Source organism: Coturnix japonica, chromosome 2 (genome assembly GCF_001577835.2).
Source record: "Coturnix japonica isolate 7356 chromosome 2, Coturnix japonica 2.1, whole genome shotgun sequence".
NCBI classification, from domain to species: Eukaryota; Metazoa; Chordata; class Aves; order Galliformes; family Phasianidae; genus Coturnix; species Coturnix japonica.
The window spans coordinates 73,091,397-73,112,314 of NC_029517.1; the positions used below are offsets into that span (position 1 = coordinate 73,091,397).

The window sequence follows — 20,918 nt, forward strand, 5'->3', positions numbered from 1 at the left end:
GTGAGGAAGGGGACGGCGTTGCTGGACCGGCTCCCTGCGAGGAGACAACGTGGTCAGGCTTCCTGCCTTCCACAGCTCCATCGGGTGAGATTTGGGACTTGGTACTCTCTTTGTTGAACTCTCTTGTTGTTGTTTAGTGTTATTAGGTTATTAAACTGCCATTCGTTCTCAGATCACCTTTTTCCTCCCTCATTTTTTTGTTAGACCTAATCGCAATCTCCCTTCCCTTCCCTTCCCCGTCTCCCTAAACGCACGTGGCCGGGCCGCGCCGCATTGCCGCTAGAGAAAAAAAAAAAAAGCGGGGGGGGGCTTTTGTTCCTGCTGCCCCGGGTTGTGCCCACTGTCCCGGAGTGAGCTCTAGAGAGAACTCCGTGACAGATGGTAACAGAAAGGAAATAAGGTAAAGGTTCTGTCAGATGGAAAGAAGAGTTAATGTCAGAAGTTTGTCTTGCTGCACACTATAATATTGTAAGATTGAAGCAGCATGACTGGGTCAATTGGGAATTCCTCCAAGAAATGTCCCCATTCCTAAGTCGCTGTTGTTTAAATGGCTGTTCTGTCTAAAAAACCCTCTTCAGGCCAACATAAAACAAATTCATGCTAGATAGTTATTTTAGTGTAATAATTAAGAGGATTGGGTAGCAGAAATGGATGGTTCCCAAGCTCAGCCTACAAAGATAACAGCTTTCCTAGGTTCTTGGAAGGATCTGGAAAGAGCTCATGCCAGTGCTTCAGGACACTTTGTAGTACCTTTATTTCTGCTTGAGCAAGACTGACATAAATTAATTGTCTGCAGAAAGCAACTTTCCAGACCTTTCTACTGTGAATACCGAATTGTAAAGTTTTTCTTTTTTTGCCCCGAGTTTGACAATAGGACAATCTGAGCAGCAAAAATGTACTGAAACTTTGAAAACATTATCCATCCCCACAGTAAAGACATCTAGTAATTTTTCTTTTTTTCCCCCCTTTCTTTTGTCTTCTACATTTGTCTTGGCACATACTATACTGAGATTTGGTATTGCACAAGTAGGTAGTGTGATCCCTTGTGTTTTATAGTTGCTGCTATGTTAAAAGTTTTTCTTCCTCCTGTTTCAAGTCTAGTAGTTTTGGTATGTCTTGCAACATATTCCCTTCCCAAAATTGATATTGGTGTCTCCTCCTCTCCCCATATGATTAAAAATGGGGAAGAAAAGGCTGTTTTTATCTATAAACACTGGAGCATGCAGCAAATGAAAAAAGGATAAAGGATTTTCAAATAGAATTTGGTGCTTGCACCCTGGAAGCAGACATCTGCAAGCTCACAGGAAAACACTATTTAAATAGATCTGACTGTATTTAGGTCACAACAACCCCATGCATCACTACAGGCTTGTGTGACTGGGAAGCTGCACAGAAGAAAAGGACCTGGAGTTATTAGTTTACACATGGCTGAGTAAGAGCCAGCAATGTGCCCAAGTGGCCAAGAAGGCCAATGACATTCTGAAATAGTGCAGTCAGCAGGACTAGGGAGGTGATCATCCTTCCGTATTTGGCACAGGTGAGGCCATACCTTGAGTACTGCATTAGTTTTGGAACCCTCACTACAAGAGAGATGCTGAAGCCATAGCACATTTCTAAAAGGCAACAAGCTAGTGAAGGGTCTGGAACACAAGTCTTATGAGGAACGGCTGGGATTAGGGTTTGAGTCAGGAGAAGAGAAGGTTCAAGAGAGACCTTATTGCTCAGTACAACTACCTGAAAGGAGGATGTAATGTGGTGGGGATAGATCTCTTCTCTCTGGTAATTAGTAATATGAGAAGAAGATTTGGCATTAAATTTGTGTCAGGAGAGTTTCAGGCCATATATTTTATTAAAAAAAAAAAAAAAATATTCTCTGAAAGAGTGGTTAAACATTGGCATAGGCTGATCAGGGAAGAGGTAGAATCAGAGTCACTGAAGGCTTTCAAGAAAGGGGTAGATATGGCACTTAGGGATGTGGATTAGCAGGCACAGTGGTGATGGTTTGTCCAACTGTCACGATGACCTTAGAATTATTAAGGTTGGAAAAGACCTCTATCATTCTATCTCCCTTTCATAATGTCCATTTATAGGTTAGGTTCCACTCTTTCAGAGCTCTTTGAATTATGTCATTGTGAACTAGAAAGTAGACATCACGTTCCATTAGGAGAGTAACTACTAGCTCTACAAACTGACAGAGTGTTAGTTGAACTAGTCAAATCATTAATGCTTTTGTACAGCTGACATAATGAAAGCTGAGGCAAATTCCTTAAGCTGAGATGCATGCAGGATCATTAAAAAGGTGCCAGGCAATAGAAGTCACTGGACAAAGATGTAGGTTCCTTGGGGAAGAGTCATTGGTTGTACATGTTACAGAGCCAGCATGTTATGCTTAGAAAACATAACTATAAGGAAGCACCTGGTGTCTATAAGTGCCTCTTATATTTTTGGTGTCTTGTTTGGTTAGACCCTGTGTGAAATTGCAAAATGAAGGTATAGAATAACTCATTTTGTCCTACACTTGGATCTGCCAGGTAAATTTAGCTCAAGGCATGTGCTGTTTGTTCAGTTGTCACCCCGTGAGGTCATAAACAATGGAAACTGCTGTGCATTCATAGTGCTGAATTCATTTTTGTGTTCCATATCAACACATGCCAGATTGTTGATACTGTATCTGCCTGCTCCTTGGTAACTGAGTACATATCCAACAGAGGAATTAGTTACCTTTGCTCCCTGCCATTTGTAAATGTACATTGCTTTTCCATCCTTCACAGCCTACAAAGCAAATTCCTACCAGCAGAGTTACTTGATATATCAAGCTTGCTTATTTATCTTAATTTTCAACATCAAGGTAGCCTGTTCTGTTCTCCACACAGAAGGTACCCTCTTAATCTGAGAATAATGAAACCAGGCTCTTTTTCACTGCAGTGGGTGGTCAGTAGGACTTGGAAGGGTCCTTTCCACTTTCCTTGCAGTGGGTTGGATGTCCAAGATATGACATACACCCAAGTCTCCTGGGTGGAATGGATGCTAGCTTATCTTTTCTTACTGGCGCAGTTCTATTTGACCTTCCAGCATCTCCCCTGCCCACACCAAAGGTACCGCTGCAGCTTCACCTTCAAGTGAAATTCCTTTCTCTATTGGCTTGGCTTCCTGTAGCGATAACACTCCAGCCTGGACAAATTTAGATTTGGGTATCAATACTTCTACCTCCCCATCTTTAAATTTTATTTCCATCTCTAATTTTTCTAGCAACTCTCAACCAATTAAAGGCTTTGGTGCTCCTGGTAAATACAAGAACTGATGTGTCACTCATTCTTTCCCCATTTAAAATTTCAAAGGCTTAAAGAGTGGTCTGGCTTCTGACCTGTTTGTTCCATCAACAACTCTCACAATATTATAGCCATAGTTTTTTTGCATTTAACACTAAGTAGTTCCTGTGTCAACAAAACATTCTATTTCAGTTTCATCTTTCCTCAGCTTAATTATAACCAGAGGTTCTTGCTGGGGAAAATACCTCCAGTCCCCTTCAATTCCTAGCTCCCACAGTCAACAGGGAACAGGAAGTTTCTTAGATCTCAGCAGATAGGAACATTATCACTTCGAACGTCCCTCCTCTCTACAATTAGCATGTTGTTTTCTCTCCCAGAAGGGATTTCAGCTCCATGCTTACCCTGAGCACCTCTCCACAGGTCATGCAAGGTGATGGGGGCCAGTTCAGGGAGATTCTGGGTTGCAGAGAATTGCATGCAGCTCTTGCTTCAGCCAGCACCTTGTAGCCAACTCAGAACTGGTGTGAAGCAGATGAATGCTCCATCTTAAGACTAAATCCATTCTGGGATTTAGGCCCCTCTAGTCCTTGCCAGCATTATATCCCAAGCAAAAAAGAAAGAAAAACTTATACAAAGCACCACTGCTACCTGAGGCCATCACTTGGGTCCTTGTGAACCATTTATTGTATTTATTTGTGCTGGGTCCCACACTTTGGCCACAATAACCCCATGCAGCACTATAGGCTTGGGGCTGAGTGGCTGGATGACTGTGAAGAGGAAAGGGACCTGACGGTGTTGGTCAATGCTCAGCCAAACATGAGCCAGCAGTGCAGCTACGAAGGCCAACAGCATCCTGGTCTGTATAAGAAATAGTGTGGCCAGCAGGAACAGAGGTAATCATCCCCCTGTACTCAGCTCTGGTGAGGCTGCATCTTGAGTACTGTGTTCAGTTTTGGGCTCCTCACTACAAGAAAGACATTGAGGCCCTGGAACGTGTCCAGAGAAGGGCAATGAAACTTGTGAGGGGTCTGGAGCACAAGTCTTACAAGGAATGATTCAGGGAGCTGGGATTGTTTAGCCTGGAGAAGAGGAGGCTCAGGGAAGGGCTCACTGAACTCTACAACTTCCTGAAGAGAGGTTGTGATGACGAGGGGCTTGGCCTCTTGTCCCAAGCAACAAACAGAACCTGAGGAAATGGTTGCAGGTTGTACCAGAAGAGGTTTAGATTGGACATAAGAAGGAACTTTTTTTCTCAGAGTGTGGTCAGGCACTGGAATGGCTGCCCGGGGAGGTGATGGAATCACTGTCCCTGGCAGTGTTCAAGAGCTGTTTGAATGGGGAGCTCCAAGATATGTTTTAGTGGTTTGCTGTAGCAACAGTAATGGGAAGATAGATAGACTAGATGACCTTGTAGGTCCTTTCCAACCTTGTGATTCTATGATTCTGTAATTTTTCTGTACTATCAAATAACACCTGCATAATAACTTCTGTATCTTTTCAAGCCAGTCCTTGAGTTTTAATCATCATTTCAAAGCCATTAGCTACTGGTTCAGGATCATCTATATAGATAGATGACAGTGAGTTTTCCGATTGTTTAAATCTTTACTTGAAATGGGTACCTTAACTACAACCACATCATTATTTCCAACTGCCTGCCTCAGAGGGGCTTGTAGCACAAGCTTACACCAGCTCCTCTCTGCCACCAGCTTTGTTCCCATAGTCCCATTGATTGCAGTACTTAATGTTTCTGCACAACCCCACACAGAGATCCAGTTATTTTTTTTCCAGTAACTCAGAACATATCCCAAAGGTGACATTTTCAAAATTCCCTTACCCCTAGATGATTCAGTGCTTATTTTTACAATGCATGTGGGCAAATTCTTTGTACTGTAACAAAAACAATCAGCACATAATAACAGCACAAACCAACAATCAAGTGTATTTGATGACAATTACCCCAGTGATGTCTTATTCCAATTTTGGGGATTTAATCCCTTACTCAGGCCTCTTAGCCCTACCCTGAACAACTTTCATTATGCCTGACAGATAGGCAACCAAAATACAAGGAGCTGCTAACCACCTTGGGCAACCAAAACAAGAAACAAACAAAAAAGAAACACGTTGAAACTCGCTAATCAGAGGTCTTTACTCCTGGACTCCTCAGTCCAGGGATAAAGGTCCTCCCAAGAATACCTCAGTGCCAGCTGAGCTTCTGGGATCCTATGAACCATTGATGCTCAAGAGCTCTGTCCTATCTGGGCTGACAAACTGTTACCATAAAACAGTAGATTGAGAAACTCCCTAAGACTCAAGTTGGAGTGTTAGAAAGTAGGCATTCTCTAATATCAGCCCTGGATGCATGGGGGATACTCTCCTCTCATCACACATACCTTGCACAAAAAGGTCTTCAGTTTATATGCATTCAGAGGTCTTCCCAGAGGTACATACACATTCCATACAGAGGTGTGTGGAAATTCATTTATTCAAGTACAAAGACTGGCAGAGCCTCATTTATCTATTCAATACAAAGACACAGACTCTTCCCATTATCAAAACAAATTGGAAGGCTGTCCACTAAGGGACTTCACAAGTTGCATCAGGGCAACTCTGCCACATGCCCTTCCTTACCTGTCCCCTCTGAACAGTTTATAGCCATTAAACTGTAGCAGTCCAGTCATGTTATCTTACCCTGCTATGCTTCCACATTAGGAAACAAATTACAGTTTCCCAGGTAGCGACTACCAGTTCCTTGTGTTTGTTATTCATGCTCCATGCATTTGTATAGAAGAAATGCTTCATTTTGCCCTTTGACTACCTCATCTTTGAGGGAACATCTTAAATAAGTTTGGCAATAATCCTCACTAGTCTCTCTTCCACCCTGTTGCTTATGAATATGACTGCCATGATTCAGGGCCTCACCACCCTGGTTTATTAATTTAAATCACAATATACCAAATCAGTCAACCTGCAAGCAAAGATTTTCCTTCCTTTCCTTCATATGTGGATACCATCTTACCCCAGTAATTTGTATTCACTGAAGTACCTTCCATGACCTTGGCAGCCAAAACCTGTCAGTGACACCAGCCACGTAATCAGGTGTTTATGCAGGTGTTAATCTGCATGTTGTATCAGTTTCTGCTCACATGCCTGTCTCTATCTGTCAAGACAGAAGAAGACTACCTGGGTCCTCATTCAGTTCACTTGTGCCCCCAGGACACTGAAGTGCTGCTTGATCTTACTCAAGTCTTGCTGTACTATATGCATATAGTAATGTTGTTTAGATGCACATAACACATAAAGTGGATTTTAACTCAGAGCTGTTAGCTCAAAAAACCCCCAGACACCCAGCAAAATGGTTTGTCATGGACAAAGCACAGAATCACTTGCCAAAGTAAGAGTACAAAAGGTTGTATTAACTACACAGCACTAGTGAGAAGTGCTGTGAAGCACTAAAAAGATCTTCAAGAGGTTAGTTGGGAAACTCTGAGGAGGTCAGTTGCTTGGATACAGGCTGCTAAGAACATAGGTAGGTCACTCTGAAGGTAACATCTTCTATTTATTTTGTCGAAACTACAAGACATATACAACAACACTTCAACAGAGCAAATTCCCAGCTACAGAACATTACTTTTCAACATAGTCACCAACATTAACTATGGATTTTCACCCATAATAAACTCCAAAAAAGAAATTGTGGTTGCACCATGCAATTCTGAATGGGAATACAAAGGACCTGAAGTTTCATCACACTGGGGTAACAGATCAACACTATACTCAGATAAAGCCTGCTCTAGCTCTTGAGGATTCCCCTCATCTGAAAAGCCTGCAGGAACTGTTGAGGCTGAGTTGTTTCCTTCATTGTGCAATGGTGCAGAGCAGCCATAGTTAACATACTGTTCCCATGCCTCCGAGTCAACAGGGCTTTCAACAAAACTGATGGTGCTCTGATCAGAGTTGATTAAAAAAAAATAAAAATAATCTGTTTTCTGAAGGCCCAGATGTATCATCTTCAGCATGGTCCATACAACAAAGAGTAAAGTAGGGCTGCTGGCAGACTGGGCAATCTGTTTTGAATTTTGACCACTCTTGGATACAACAGAAGCAGAACACATGGCAGCAAGAATCTAGATACACAGCATTGTCAAATGTGTCCAAGCAATTGGGGCATTTAGAGTCAGGTATGGTGTTTAAGGTATGGTGTTTATTGGCGCAGCCTGCATCTTGCTAGGGTGAGCTAACAGCTGCCATCCTCAGCAAACAGGCTGTGGAAGCTGTGTTCTTTCACAGCCTCCTTTCAAATACCTGGTCTCCCACTGCAGAGTTGCCAGCTGTTTGCTATCATCCACAAAACCTCCAGAGCAGCAGAAGAGAGAAGTCCCATGCATGCTGCACTCGTACAAGGCTGCACCAGCGTAGCTGCTCCTCAGCTGCTATTATGGAGTCATTCCTCAAACTCTGTACTTCCCTGTGCTAACATTTACTGTTTGGTCTCCATAAGCATTCAGCTGATGTTGATGAATATTGGACCGATGCAATTTTTTTCCATGTGGAAGGAATTCAGTGACACATTATGTACTTCCATTTCAGATGCCATTTTGTTGGACTACCCTTCTGCAGCCATCTGGCAACCAAGTTTAACATAACATTGTTGAGAAGGTTCAACCACTAACATCCACCTCTGATACCGTAACATAATAGAAAACACAACAATAACTGCAGATCAGCAAGAACCCAGGCTGCAGTAAGCAAGAATTTGCTCAAACACAACAGCAGCAAGCACAAATTAAATAAATAAATGGGGGAAAGAAGCTACTTACTTTCATAACACCTCAAGCAGGTAAGAATCCATAGAGACATCTTTGCTTCCACTGCCAACCCTTAAATTAGTCCTGACAAGGGACGGATCCTAGCTCTATGCCTTCCAGTCACTCAGGTACATTGCATGCACCTGAACTGCCCTGGGTTTGCCCTGCCTTCCTACCAGGTGCTCAATCACTGTTTCAAGCTGTGACTTAGCATTTCCACTACAGATGCTATCAGCTAATGTAATAAAATAGGAGGTATTACTTTCAGAGCAGCCCTTGTGCATGCACTGGGTGGTGTGTAATCACTGGACTAAGTGAACAGTCAGGGGTTAGAGTATATAGCCACAGACTATGTGGGTGATTCCCAATAAAAAGTCCCCTGCATGTTTTTCTGGGGTAGGTCCTGTTTTCCTGTGTAGAGGGAAGAGGTAGTAGAAGAGGAATACATCATTTGGCAGCTGCCATAGAAAAGGCAGTCATCAGTGCCAGAAGTACACAAGGAGTAATGCACTGAAGCTTAATAAGCCATGTGAAGGCATTTTCTTTCTCTGTCTTCTTGAGCCTTTTGTAGCCACTTGCAACAAGGTTTGTATGTTCTATGCTAAATTTCCATTCTCATCACACTCAGCGTATGATGCATGAAATTTGATTCTTCGTTGCCTCCCATCATAAGTTTTGAAGGACTGTGCAACTGATCCCTGTGTGCAGAACTTCTGATGAGGTCTCCTGAGAGAAACTGAGTTATAGGAACAGCAACTGTATTATTTTTCATTTAGATTTTTTTTTTCTTACAATTGTGTTAAGTACAGCTTGGCTTACCTCACTCACTACCACCAGGTTTGAGTTGAAAGTGTCTTCTTGATCTTGAACGTTTTTCTGGGATGTAGTAGCTTGCATAGGTTACACACAATATCTGTCATGCAATGCATTAGTGCCTTCACTTTTAAACTTGCAAAATGTAGTATTTTTTACTGTAGTTTCATCCTAATGCTTTTTTGTTTCTTACAAGAAAAATGAAAAAGAGGAGCAGTTTTAGGAAACTCAAGCATAGCAAAAAGTTTATGAGATACTGCTAAGTACCGGGACCATATCACAGGTCATTAAGTACTGGATGACAAGAATAATTGCATATATGCTACTCACTGTAGCATATAAAATGAACCAGCCTTAAAAATTTTGTACTCCTGGCATGCCTATATTAAATTCTAGTGAGCAAAGCAGATGTGCCCTTACTTCTGCCTTGCAAGCAGATAGACTGCAAAAATCAATTGAATGTTTCTGAAGGTTACTGTAGATTGTTATTTCATATTGCTGCACCTGCAATACACCACCAGTGTGTTTGATCAGTTGTTAGATTTTACATTATCTTTTTGACTACCACAAACATTGTGTTTCATACCAGGAAGTTGGTGATGGAAAACAGGTCCTGTGGGTTGATTCCTAGAATGTTTATTATGGGGTTAGATGTGGCCAGTCAGTGCGGTGGCTTACAAAAATGTGAAACTGAAACTTAGGGCCCAGAGTTGACATGTTCAGGGATAGTTCTGTAAGCATGAACCAAATGAGATGAATATGACTTGTACAGCATTGTAGCTGTAAGGATTTGTTTTATTAAATATGAAAGAAAACTGTAAAGCCTGTTTACTGTTGAACTTTTTTTTTTTTCATGTTGCAATTGAAAACTTCAGCACTGTTAATTTTTTTTTTATTTTTATTTTTTTAACTGTTTGGTCATGGAAATAATTTTGTGACCTGAATTCCTGACTAAATTTGAAATTATTTCTATCTTTTAAGATTAAGCTAACATTTGAGCCAGGTAGCTTCCTAGCAATCTTCTTCCAAACAGAATTCCAGGAATTGCCTGACTTGCAGATGCATACAGAAGTATCCCTGAAAGAAAACTCGGTAAACTGCTTATGTAAGAAACTAGTGCAAATTTTGGCAGTATGCTGAGGTACTGTCTATCTTTTACATAGTTTTCTAGTTGCAGAACAATCCAGAAACCGCAAATTTTCTGTTCTCCTGAGGGAACTGACTGCTTTGCTTTATGTTGGATTTTAAAAAGTCATGAAATATTCTCTATCTGGATGGATTTTTATATTATTTCTATAAAGTACTTTTCTCCCTGTATTTATTTTACAGCTTTCCATTCTAAAATACTCTAGCTGAAAGGTAAAAGTTTACTGCATTTGTTACCACAGAAAGAGATCTTACTGAAGAAAAGTAAAATTGTACTGCAGCAAAGTAAGTTTTTCACAAAGAATAGTGAGCCTGTAGCACAAATTGGGGTTTAGAGGTTGTTGTTCATGCCAGAATGCTGAACTGCTAGGGTGACATTTATGAAGGAATGTAAATTCTTATGCTACTGTTGTGTTACATAGCTTAAAGCTATTACAGAATCTCCAAATAAATGATTATTTTGTGATTTCTAACACTGAAGTCAGATTACAGATTTGTATTAAGTGACCTGCTTTAGAAGAATGTTCTTGGTGTTCTTAAAGTGCAACAGTAGCCTATTTTGATTAGGAGTTTAGAAATTCCTTTCACACAGTAGGTTCCTTGATTGAACAGTGTGCATCTGAGATGAACGTTTAACTTAGTCACTGACTACATCTTTGTGCAGTGTCATACATGTATAAAGCTCTTTAAATGTAGACACAGATTTCCCCTCACCTTCTGTATTCTCCTCCATTACTATCAAAGGGTAGAAGAGAGGAATTCAGAATGCAGAAATGGTAAGTGGAGATTTAAACATGCAAGAATATACTATTTGTCAAAGCTGTGAGTTATAAAATGTAAAGAACATGCATTTATGCTAAGCTAACGCTGCAGCAGCAAAACCACATATTTAACTTCCTGAACTTTTACATAGCGTTCCAAGTGGCATGCAAAAGCAATTTTTTTTTTTTCTTTTGGCTATTGCCACTTATTTGTAATAACGTGTTCATCTGAAAGCAGACATACTCATATACATGAAGTGTTTCCAAAGTTCAAGTATTTAATAGTCATCTGTCAGAGTGCTAAATCACATAACAGTAGAAATGTATTTATTTATTAAATATAAGAATTTCTGCTTTCTGCTCTTGTACTTCTTGGAGTTCAGGCTTTAAAAATTTTGCTTTAAAGTCTGCAGCTGATGGTAATAATTTTTGGTTTTTTTTTTTTAATGACCACTGAAATTTTTGGGTAGCCTGATTTGATGGAGTAATTCATGAAGTGGGACTTAAAAAAAAAAACAAAAAAATTCTGAGGCTTTAAAAGTGCTTTTTTAAAAACCTTGTGAGGCTTTAAAGGTACTGATTGTGTGCACTTATGCACTGCTGATTAAGAGCCTGATTCAATTCTCAGTTTCTTAGCTTTATTTAGAGAGATGTGTGCTGTATTTTCTCGTGACCTGTAGTGTAGGATGACACACATGGTTAGTTAGGAGAAAGTGTGTTTTAGGAAGAGTGAGATGATTTAAGAGATTTGTAGCATGTGTTCCCACTTGGCAGAAAATAAGTAGTTTAAGATGTGATTCTGAACAAGGACTTTTTATTATATCTGACTTTTAAATATTCCTGGATCTTTCAATGCAATATCACATAGCTTTATTCAAATTAGAAAGTATGCGCATCTGTGACCTATCTTTATCTTTTGCTTGATTATTGTTTGTTATATTGCTGTCTCTCAGTAAATAACATACCTGTATTTGAATACCATTGCCTTCCAAATACTATATTCTATTTGCCTATTGCCACAATGTAATGCTCTGCAAAGAACAGACTAAGATTTGTGCTTTGAAGCTCAATTCTCAGTAAAGTGTGTGTTCCTGCTTTGGATTCACACCCATGAATTTGATTCTGGATCTTTAGCTGCTGAAAATAAGCTAGCAAGATGTCAAGATAGTCACTGTTTGTTTACTCAGGGTCCTAGATAAAGGAAAGATGATAAGATCTTTTCTCTCTAATGATGTGCACACACTCCTCAGGTGAGGCCACATTTGTCTGCTATTAGCATAATCTGTAATAGGCATCTCAGTCCTATTAATCAAATTCCACATTGCTTCTGTGAATATTCATGTATTTATTTTAAATGCAAAGAACTTGTATTTCCTAACTACTCTGCTCTTTAGCTGTTTTGTATGGCATCTAAGATTGTGCAACTGGTAGAAGCTGTGATCCAGCAAGTAGAGGACAGTGTCAGTTGGTGGAAACCATAAAACCTGGAGTTCATCTTTCTTGAACTACCTCAAGAAAGCGGTATTTTTTTGTGTGTTTAAACAGCTTACAAGTCAATGCTTTAAGAACTGTACTTGTATAAACATGCACATAAGGAACCCGTGGCATTAGACAGCAGCTAAGCTGGGATTTGGAGGATCATCCTGGAACCTGAGATGCTGAGCTGAAGCATTTAGGATGGTGAAGACCCCTCAAGAGCCTGTGTGTTTTTTGCTTTACCTCTGTACTACTTTGCATGTGGCTGTCCACAGCTCTAAGCTCACTGTTTTCCTGTAGCAGCCAAGGCTGACTGAACAATATCATAAAGGTTGATGTTCACTTCTGCAACTCTAGGCCTTACACTTCAGCTCAAAGCTACCGGGTTGGAGCGTTCACATCGGCCCAAAGACCCTCCGCCCCCAGACTACATACCTCTTGGGTGACGGGGTCCAGCCTGTCCCGGGGCCCCAAAGGGGGTCGCGCTAAATAGTAAGGCGGAAGGAACTAGATTTCTCGTAGTATACAGTGGAACATCAGGTGAGCCTCGTGTGCTGGGGCTACTCCGCGCCCCCCCGCCCCCAGGCTGAGAGCAGCGCGACGCGCCTTCTCCACGCCTCCTCAGCCCTAACCGAGGCGGTAAAGGTTTCTCCACGGCGGGCGGGACTGTAGGAAATAAAAAACAAGTGTGTGCGGCGCAGGGGGAGGAGGATTAGTTCTGCCGTACAGCTTCCCCCTCCGGCTCGGGGGCCGCTACAGAGCCGGGGAAGTGAGGTAAAAACTTGGGTGGTTGCTGAGAATGCCGTTCGTGTGCTCCGCAGCTGTGGCGGCGCGGGGCATATTGTTCCGGCGGGGCGGAGGAGCTCGCCGCTGTGCGGAGCTTTCAGTAGCACGGGGGGGGGCTCGTCGCCGCCTCGGTGGGCCGTGGTATCTTCGGGGGAGGACGGGGGGGGACGGGGGGGAGGAACTGTTTCCTGTGCCGGACAGGGGAGTCTTTGCCCCGAGGGTGACGGTGGGGTGGAAATTCTCCGCGGCGCTAGTCGACCGAGTCCGCCGCCTCCCGGGGCCTGTCCTGGGGCCTGCTTGTCTCTGGTAGCGCGGACCGGGCGGGAGGCGAGACTCGAGGGGAAGGAGTTACTGGGCGGGGACAGGTGAGAGTGTTAGAAATCTCGGCCCTGTGGGGAAGAGGGTTCAAGGGTTCCCGTTGCGGAGAGTGCAAAGGTAGTAATGAGCCGCAGCGGGCGCTGAGGCGCCGCGGGCAGGGCAGGATGGCGGAAGTGGGCCCGGAGGCGTGTCGTGTCCCGGCCGCATACCGCCGGAGAGCCGTGAGGGTGATCGTGCGTTTGGTTAACCGGGATGGGTCTCAGCGCAGAGTAGCTTAGCGGCAAGGCATGTATCTCTCACCTGTAAAGTTACTGAAATCTACAGGCTGCTGGGGGTAGGGGAGGTGATTTTGACCACTGTGGGGGCGGGTGAAACATCTGTGTGGCAGCCTTTTAGGGTTCATTTCTCGGTTAGCGTTTCACGGGTTGTAGTCATCTGTGAATCTGTGTCGAAACAGTCATAAAGCGATTGTAGCAGAATGTTTTGGTGTCTGCTGAGTGGTGTAGCTTGTCTTTGGTTCTAACGTCTCCCGATGGCAAACTTGTCGCTGTTTGCAGTGTTTCTCTGTCAATACTTGAAACTATCAGCTGTTTTATAGAAGGGAAAGTACAGATTCTATAACTATCAAGAGGAATTTTTCAATGTTTGGGATCCTTGTTTTGGAATCTCTTTGGATAGTTCGTACACTGGAGTCATAATCTTCAAAATAGTCTTATTCTGAGTGGTGAGGAATTGTGCCACAACAAAGTTTTACATTCCCAGGCCTGTGATTATAGCATTTTGTATAATATGCTAAAAAAAAATATGCTAAACCGTACATTATTATCTGCAAATACAGTGTTTACATTCTATTAAGTAAGAAATTAATACAGGCAATACATGTATGACGGAGACTTTGTCTGGCTTTTTTCTGATGGTTTGATTGGAAACTTCTGGGTATTGCTGAATACTGTGACTGAATACAGATGTCTCAAGTTGGCTGATTTTTAAAAGAAACTGCTGCAGAAAGTTAGTTAAATTTATTGTATAGATGACCAAATGGGGCTTTTTCTGAAACCAATGAGATTCTTGATGACTTTGAAGTTGTAAAATAGAGCCTCTGAGGTACTGCAAATAGTGGCCTTTTCATCTTAAGTAGACAGAAGACTTTTTGTAATTTATTCTAATTAAATTGATCACTTCTTGTAATTAATGTTTGTTGGAAGGCTTAATCAGTCATTTAATTGGGTGGTGGTACAGGTACTAATGGCTTAGTACTGCATTGCTGAGAGTGTTCCACGCATTAAATTAAAACATTCAGTTTTTTAATATATGATTGTATGCCATGAGAAACAATTTGTTTAGAGCAGGCAGCAGCTACAAATGGTTTAGTCAGTGTTTGTTTTTTGTTTTTTTTTTTTTTCCATCTTTTTTCTTCCACTTTCTGACTTGATCCAAAATACCTGTCTGCAGTTTGTACTTGGTTTTTCTAAATAACTTCAATACTTTGGGGGTATAATTACTGCAGGCATTAGCTTCTCTGTCTTGCTTTTGTTTCCTGATCATGTGGAAATTTATCTGGGCACAAAAATAGGGACTGTTTCTCTGGTAGTGCTGTTTGTAGGCTGGCTATGAGCGCATCCTTAAATGTATTAAGAGATGGTCTCCCTTTGACCACGAGTTTTATGGCTAGAAGAAAATGCAGTATCACTGTGATTCTGAATAGTGCAGAATACTGTAAGAATGTGTTATTTTTGGATCTGACAAGCTGATAAAGATTTTCTTCATCGCTTCTGTGTCCAACTTTTCTTGAAATTGCCATACTGGTAGAGAATGAAGAAGTACTTTGTTTTGCATCAGTGAGGGTTATTTGAGTAAAACATTATTAGTATAATTACTTGTGTGTCTCCAAACCGCAGATGGAAACCAAAATAGCAAGCAGTGTTAAAATGGAAGAACAGACATAATGAAAGAAAAACAAACATGGTGAATCATTTGCAATGCAAGGAAAGTCAGCTTAGAAGTCACTAAACGTACAGCAGGAAATAAAAGGTTGGCTAGACATTGAAATGTAGGGCCCCCTGTCCTGCTTTATTCCTAATGAGAATTTCTAGTAAAGTTTTTCTGGCTGCCACTTCAATGATAAAGTTGTTACTCATTTGTATGCTGGTCCTGAGCCTCACTGACTATCTCCTGAGAATGAGCAATTCTTGTCATAGCAATGAATACTGAATGTGCCCTATGCATCAGCTTTCCAAAACTTCTCAGAGACCTGAAGCATTAATTCTTTCTTGGAGGGGGGTTGGAAGAAATCTAAAAGTTATTGAGATGGTTTGCATGTTGCTGTTTGTTATATTTTTCTTTTGTGAAAAAGGCCATGTATGTTCTGCAACTATATTTGCTAAAAGTACAGATTTTGGCTGCACTTTTTACCCATCAAGTGCAATCTGAAGTAATGCATGTCTAATGATTGCTTATTTTGAGTCATTAAGTAGAGTTGGGAAGTTCACAATGGAGCGTTTGTCCAGATGTTAAGTACGTTAAGAACTTGTTTAACTCATGTTGATAGTGTTAGAATTAAAATGGATTGCTTGTGTGAAATAACACTGTGGAACAAAGCATGTTGTTTTCTGCTAAGGTGGGTTGATAGGCCAAGCCTGACTGACATCAATGGAGGAAAGCCTAGGGAAGGAAGAACCTTTGCAAGTCATCTGCTCTTAGTATATGGGCCTCCTGTGCAAAGGACTCAGTTACAGAACTGAAGCATGCAGAAGTTACCAAGTCTGAATGACAGAGTTTGTATAACAACTACACCTGAGCTATTCCTAAAGAACCTTATCTTGGAAAATCTCTTGATGCAGGCTCTGAATGTGAAGGAAAATATGTGTGACAGAAGAGGCTGGGAACAATGAGCTGTTTTTTTTCTTTCTTCTTTTCTTTTTCCTGCTTGTTTGTTTCTCTTGGCTTCAGTACCTCTGTGGCTGAAAGGAGGAGCTGTGCAGGTGACTGTATTCTCTTCTGAATGTCAGTTCAGACCTTGAAAATTGCTTAATTGTTTCTTATGGCACAGGCCTGTATGAGGGCAGGGGTTTTCATGCATGTATTAGCAGGTGTTTGGCAGCAAATTATTTTAGCAAGGGGTGGAGTATGAGGTGGGGGGAAGCAGGTATCCTGGAATTGTCAGTTTTAGCAGGCCAGTGTTCCTAAAGTTAGGCCTGCTATGTGAATGAAAACTGGCTTTTAGAAAAGCAACCTGGAAGATATATTATACCTGGGAATAGAGCAGTCTACTACCCTGCCTCATGTAATGACAGGAGTATACTTCATTGTATTCATTTTATCTGTGTTTGCTAAATGAGAAAGCAAGGAGGTTGGGTTAAGATCATAGATTAAATTATCTTTATACCAGTGTGGGAGAGTCTGTGGTGACAATGGTAAAGCACTTTATGAGACCCCCATCGCCTATTCCCTTTTGACCTACTGTATTTGGTTATTTGTTCTATTAATGTATTTTACTGTGCAACTATGCTTTCAAAGTTGGTAATATTGTGTAATTTAAAAATAGAACTGGACCTTCACATTCAGGTCTTTGTAAGCTCAGTGAGGGTTATAGTTAAGTGCTTGATATATTAAGGCAGAATTTCTGTAGTCTACGTTTCACACCGTAGTGCCACTAACACAATATTAACTTAGATTAGCTTCTCGGGGACTAAGGGGTTCACCTTTTCTTCCTTCCCTACTGCCCCAGCATATGTTACTATTTAATTATCCTAAGGGTACAGATCTGAGTGGCTGCCAGAACTGAGATAACGAATTGCTGGAGCATAAGGTGATAAATTGATTTGCTGTGTATTAGTGAGTAGTGAGGAAGTTAAGTGGCCTTGGAGTCAGAAGATATGCTGTTAAAGAACTACAGAGTTGTAAGCTGAAGTGACATGCTTCAAACTTTGGGGATAGCAGAAAGAGCTTGTTTGATACATTTGGGTATGTGTCTAATTTTTTTTTTTTTATTTTTGGGTAATGGCAAAGATTGTACTCTGAATACCATTATTCTATTAAGCTTACATTTCAGGAGGTCCTTTTAGACTGAGCTTTTAAAACTGTTTTAATCTATCATTCTGCATTGATTTTCTGAAAGACAGAGGTCGTAACAATATCTTCAAGTAATCTATCTTCCTAGAAACAAGCAAGAGTAGAGCTGAGGGCATCTGGGTTTTCTTCTGAGTTCACTGGGAGATCTGTGCTAGTGGATACAATGAAAAAGCAAACAGTAATGACTTCAATCTATATTTCAATTAAAATAAACTTTCAAAACTAGGTGAAGCATCCTATAACAAGCTGCTATCCCTAGTAGTCAGTGTCCTGAAAATAGTCTGTTAGAGCAAAGAACGTCTTTGTAGGTACAGTATGCTGGTACAACTGGGAGAATTTCTTGAATATTTGGTTCAGAGTTTGTTTACCTTGAATATCTAAGCCTTTCTATACTGCTACAGTGTTAGCAATCTAAATGTATTTGTGTTATGGTTTAACATGGCAGGAAGCTCAGCACCACACAGTTGTTTGCTCTTTCCCTCTCTTCCCAGTAGGATGGGGGAGGGAATAGGGGGAAAAACAGTAGAACTCATTGGCCGCTCACCCGACTGATGGCAAGCTAGCCCCCCTAGCAGCAGAAGAAGGGGGTGGGAGGGCACCTGGCTCTTAGAACTTTTCCAGCTTGATGTGGTATGATATGGAATATCCCTTTTGCCACTTTAAGTTGGCTGTCCTACTTTTGTTTCTCTCCCAGCTCCTTGGGCCCTTTACTGTGAATGGTCTTGAGTCTCTAAAATATTGCTTGGCAGCAAGTATAAATGTTGGTGTGCTATCAAGATTGTTTTTCTCCTAGAACCAAAACATAACATCATACCAGATGTGCTGAAAAAACTAATTCTGTCCCACCTGAAACTAAGACAGTTTGATTATTTTCCAGATCAATGACACTGTATTTTCACCAAGTTAGTTGATTATTTTGATTTCTTTTTGAATTTTAGGTGCCATGATTTTGGTTGCAAAGTGTTAGAGTTTAATGAAGGAGGAATCTCATTAGAAACATAGCCATTTGCTATTAGCAGTTTTAATTGTTAAGAGTTTTTGTCGTTAAAATGAATTTGAGTTAGGAGATTAAAAAAGAAAAAAAAAGAGAATTCATAACCTATTTCTGCAGCTTCTGGAAAATCTAGCATATCCATTTACAATTTCAAGGGATTTGGGTATGTAAGACTAAGCTCCATTGTGAGGGTGTAGGTTTTAAGTGGGGGGCTGTGTTCTAACTGAGAAGTTTGTAGATGAATCTATGTTGTGTGAACTCTATTGGCATTATTCTGTTTGTTAATAGATTGTCAATAATTTGTTAATGTTTCTGGAAGTACTACTTTTTTTTTTAACTAAGATTATAAGCATGTAAAATGTATAATTTATTTTAGCTGCTCTTGCTCTTTGGTTGTAGTTTGTAGAAAGGAAAACTATATTTTTCAGATGTGAGCAATACATCTATTTGTTTTAGAAATGTATCTTCCATCCACAAGTAAACTTTGACGGCAAATATTGTCACATATGCTTTCTTTAGATATCTCTGGAAAGAGCTGGCAATAAAGTTCTGTAGTAATTTTCAAAGAAGTTCTGTGCTTTTTGTGATCTTGCAGATGTTTTGTTTCAGCAGATGCTTGGAAGTGCCCTTGCAGCTTTAATCCAGCTGTTCTGCATTATTTGGGGAGTGTTCATGTTCTGTAACATTTTAATGGATACCAGCATTCCTTTACTGTGTTCTTTCTTTCTTACATTCTGTGGTAACTTGAAGTATTTTGGAACCATCCCTCCACTCCTTTGACTGAGCTGTAGAAAAGCATAACTACATGTGTAGACTTGAAACTTATGTGAAGCTTCGTCTATCCACACTGAATTGCATATGCTTTCCAAGGTGCTTTGTAATGGCAGAGAGGAAGAAATATATTTAATTCTAGTTGGAATCTTAATTTTCTTTGCTGGTGTTCTTTCCTTTGAGGCTTAAAAATTTTGTTGAGAAAACTAATCCATTACTGTTACTGTTTTGTTGCTTCATGGGATACGCTTCATTTGTGGTGATTTTTTTTTTTTTTCAGTGTGGAGCTTTCTCCAAACTGTGGCTTTCCTGTAGCAAAATGGTTCTGTTTTTAGACTTGATGAAATAAACCGTGAGACTTGTAGTTCTCTTTAGAAAAATCAGTCAGTCTCTAGAGGGAACTATGCCAGAAACCAGGCAGAACTGCATCCCACATGAAGTGCAAGAAGAGTAGCATGCCAAAATCTTTTTGTCTCTAGCAGTGTTCTTTTTTTGTGAATACCTTTCTTTGCTCTGCAAAGGTGCTTTGAAGAAAAATGGGATTTTGACCTTTTATTTCTATGCAGTTGTAAGATCTCAGCTGTTTCCTGTGGTTATGCTTACCGCTTTATTTTGAAATACAGCTGTTCATTCTTTCCAGAGGAGATAATAGCCATTCTTTTTGTATATTAGGGAAATATTTAGTGTCAGTAAGCTCACCCTTCCTGACAGGTAAAGGGTAGTTCATGAGATAGCCCAGCTCTGTGGCCTGCAGGAGATAAAATGTTTTTCACAGAGAAAGAAAATTTGGAAACTAATTGGGAAAGTGTGACAGCTGTGACATATGGAATCTGCAAGTACAGAACAGCAGTTTCGGGGAAAATGAGGAGTGAAACATTGATTTGTAGCCTAGCTTAAGATAATAGTGAGAAAACAGGCGACAGTTGTATCATAAAGGAGCTACCTTGCCAGAAGTAACTGGTAAGTAATCAGAAGCCTTGTTGAGAATTGCTTTTCAATGGATTTTACTCATTCGGGAGGGGAAAAGCATCTTGACATTCCTAATTCAATTAATCAGAGCTGTATAATTGAATAGTGGAGTTGGTTAGAACCTTAGACATGTGCTTATAGTGAAACTGTTCCCTGGAGGAGTAAGATTTTTATGTAGGTTTTAAGTATTCTATTTATCAGCGATCATGATAAAGCTAAGCTGGTATGAAATGCGAGTAATGGCTTTTCTTTAATTTAGTATATTTCGATTGAGCTTTATTTTGCTTTTAAAGAATGTGGTGAGTAATGTTTGGGACACAGGTTTGAAATTCAAACAAAGCAGACTGCTGTTGCAGCCCACATCACTGACTCATTCAGATGTTGTCATTGGTAATGTAGCTTAAAATTTCAATTTATATGCAGTCACAGAGCATGATATTTAGTTCTGGGATTCACTTTGTGTCTTTTTGGAGGCAGTTAGAGGTCCTGCCTTTTGCAGAGCAACTTCAGTTTTTCAGGCGTAACTTGCACAGAGATTTCTGTTATTACAGAACCATACGGAATTGTGCATTTTGTGCTTACAGCAGGATGGTAGGCCTTGCAGCTATTATGAAAGAAGGGAAAAGACTGCCAGGATGAGTCCAGTGAAGTATATTGTTTCTCTGTTCTGCTTAAGGAGGTTGGGCAGTACTGTTAACGGTTCTCTTAACTTGGACTGGCAGAAATGGCAACACCTGTT

The 20,918-nt window shown here is 40.7% G+C and overlaps 1 protein-coding gene across 7 annotated transcripts in view; it reads left to right on the top strand.

Moving 5' to 3' along the window:
- The window catches only part of TNS3 (tensin 3), a 180,556-nt gene that overhangs the window by 18,378 nt on the left and 141,260 nt on the right, over positions 1–20,918 (top strand). For 2 of the 7 annotated variants that reach the window (XM_015854832.2, XM_015854828.2), the window contains exon 1: positions 12,926–13,044. The exons of 4 other annotated variants lie outside the window; for them this stretch is intronic. The gene's annotated coding sequence lies outside the window, so the exon portion shown is untranslated. Of the gene's footprint in view, positions 1–12,925; positions 13,045–13,317; positions 13,422–20,918 lie in introns of those variants that run through there. One more of the 7 variants, XM_015854833.2, reaches the window with a different exon arrangement.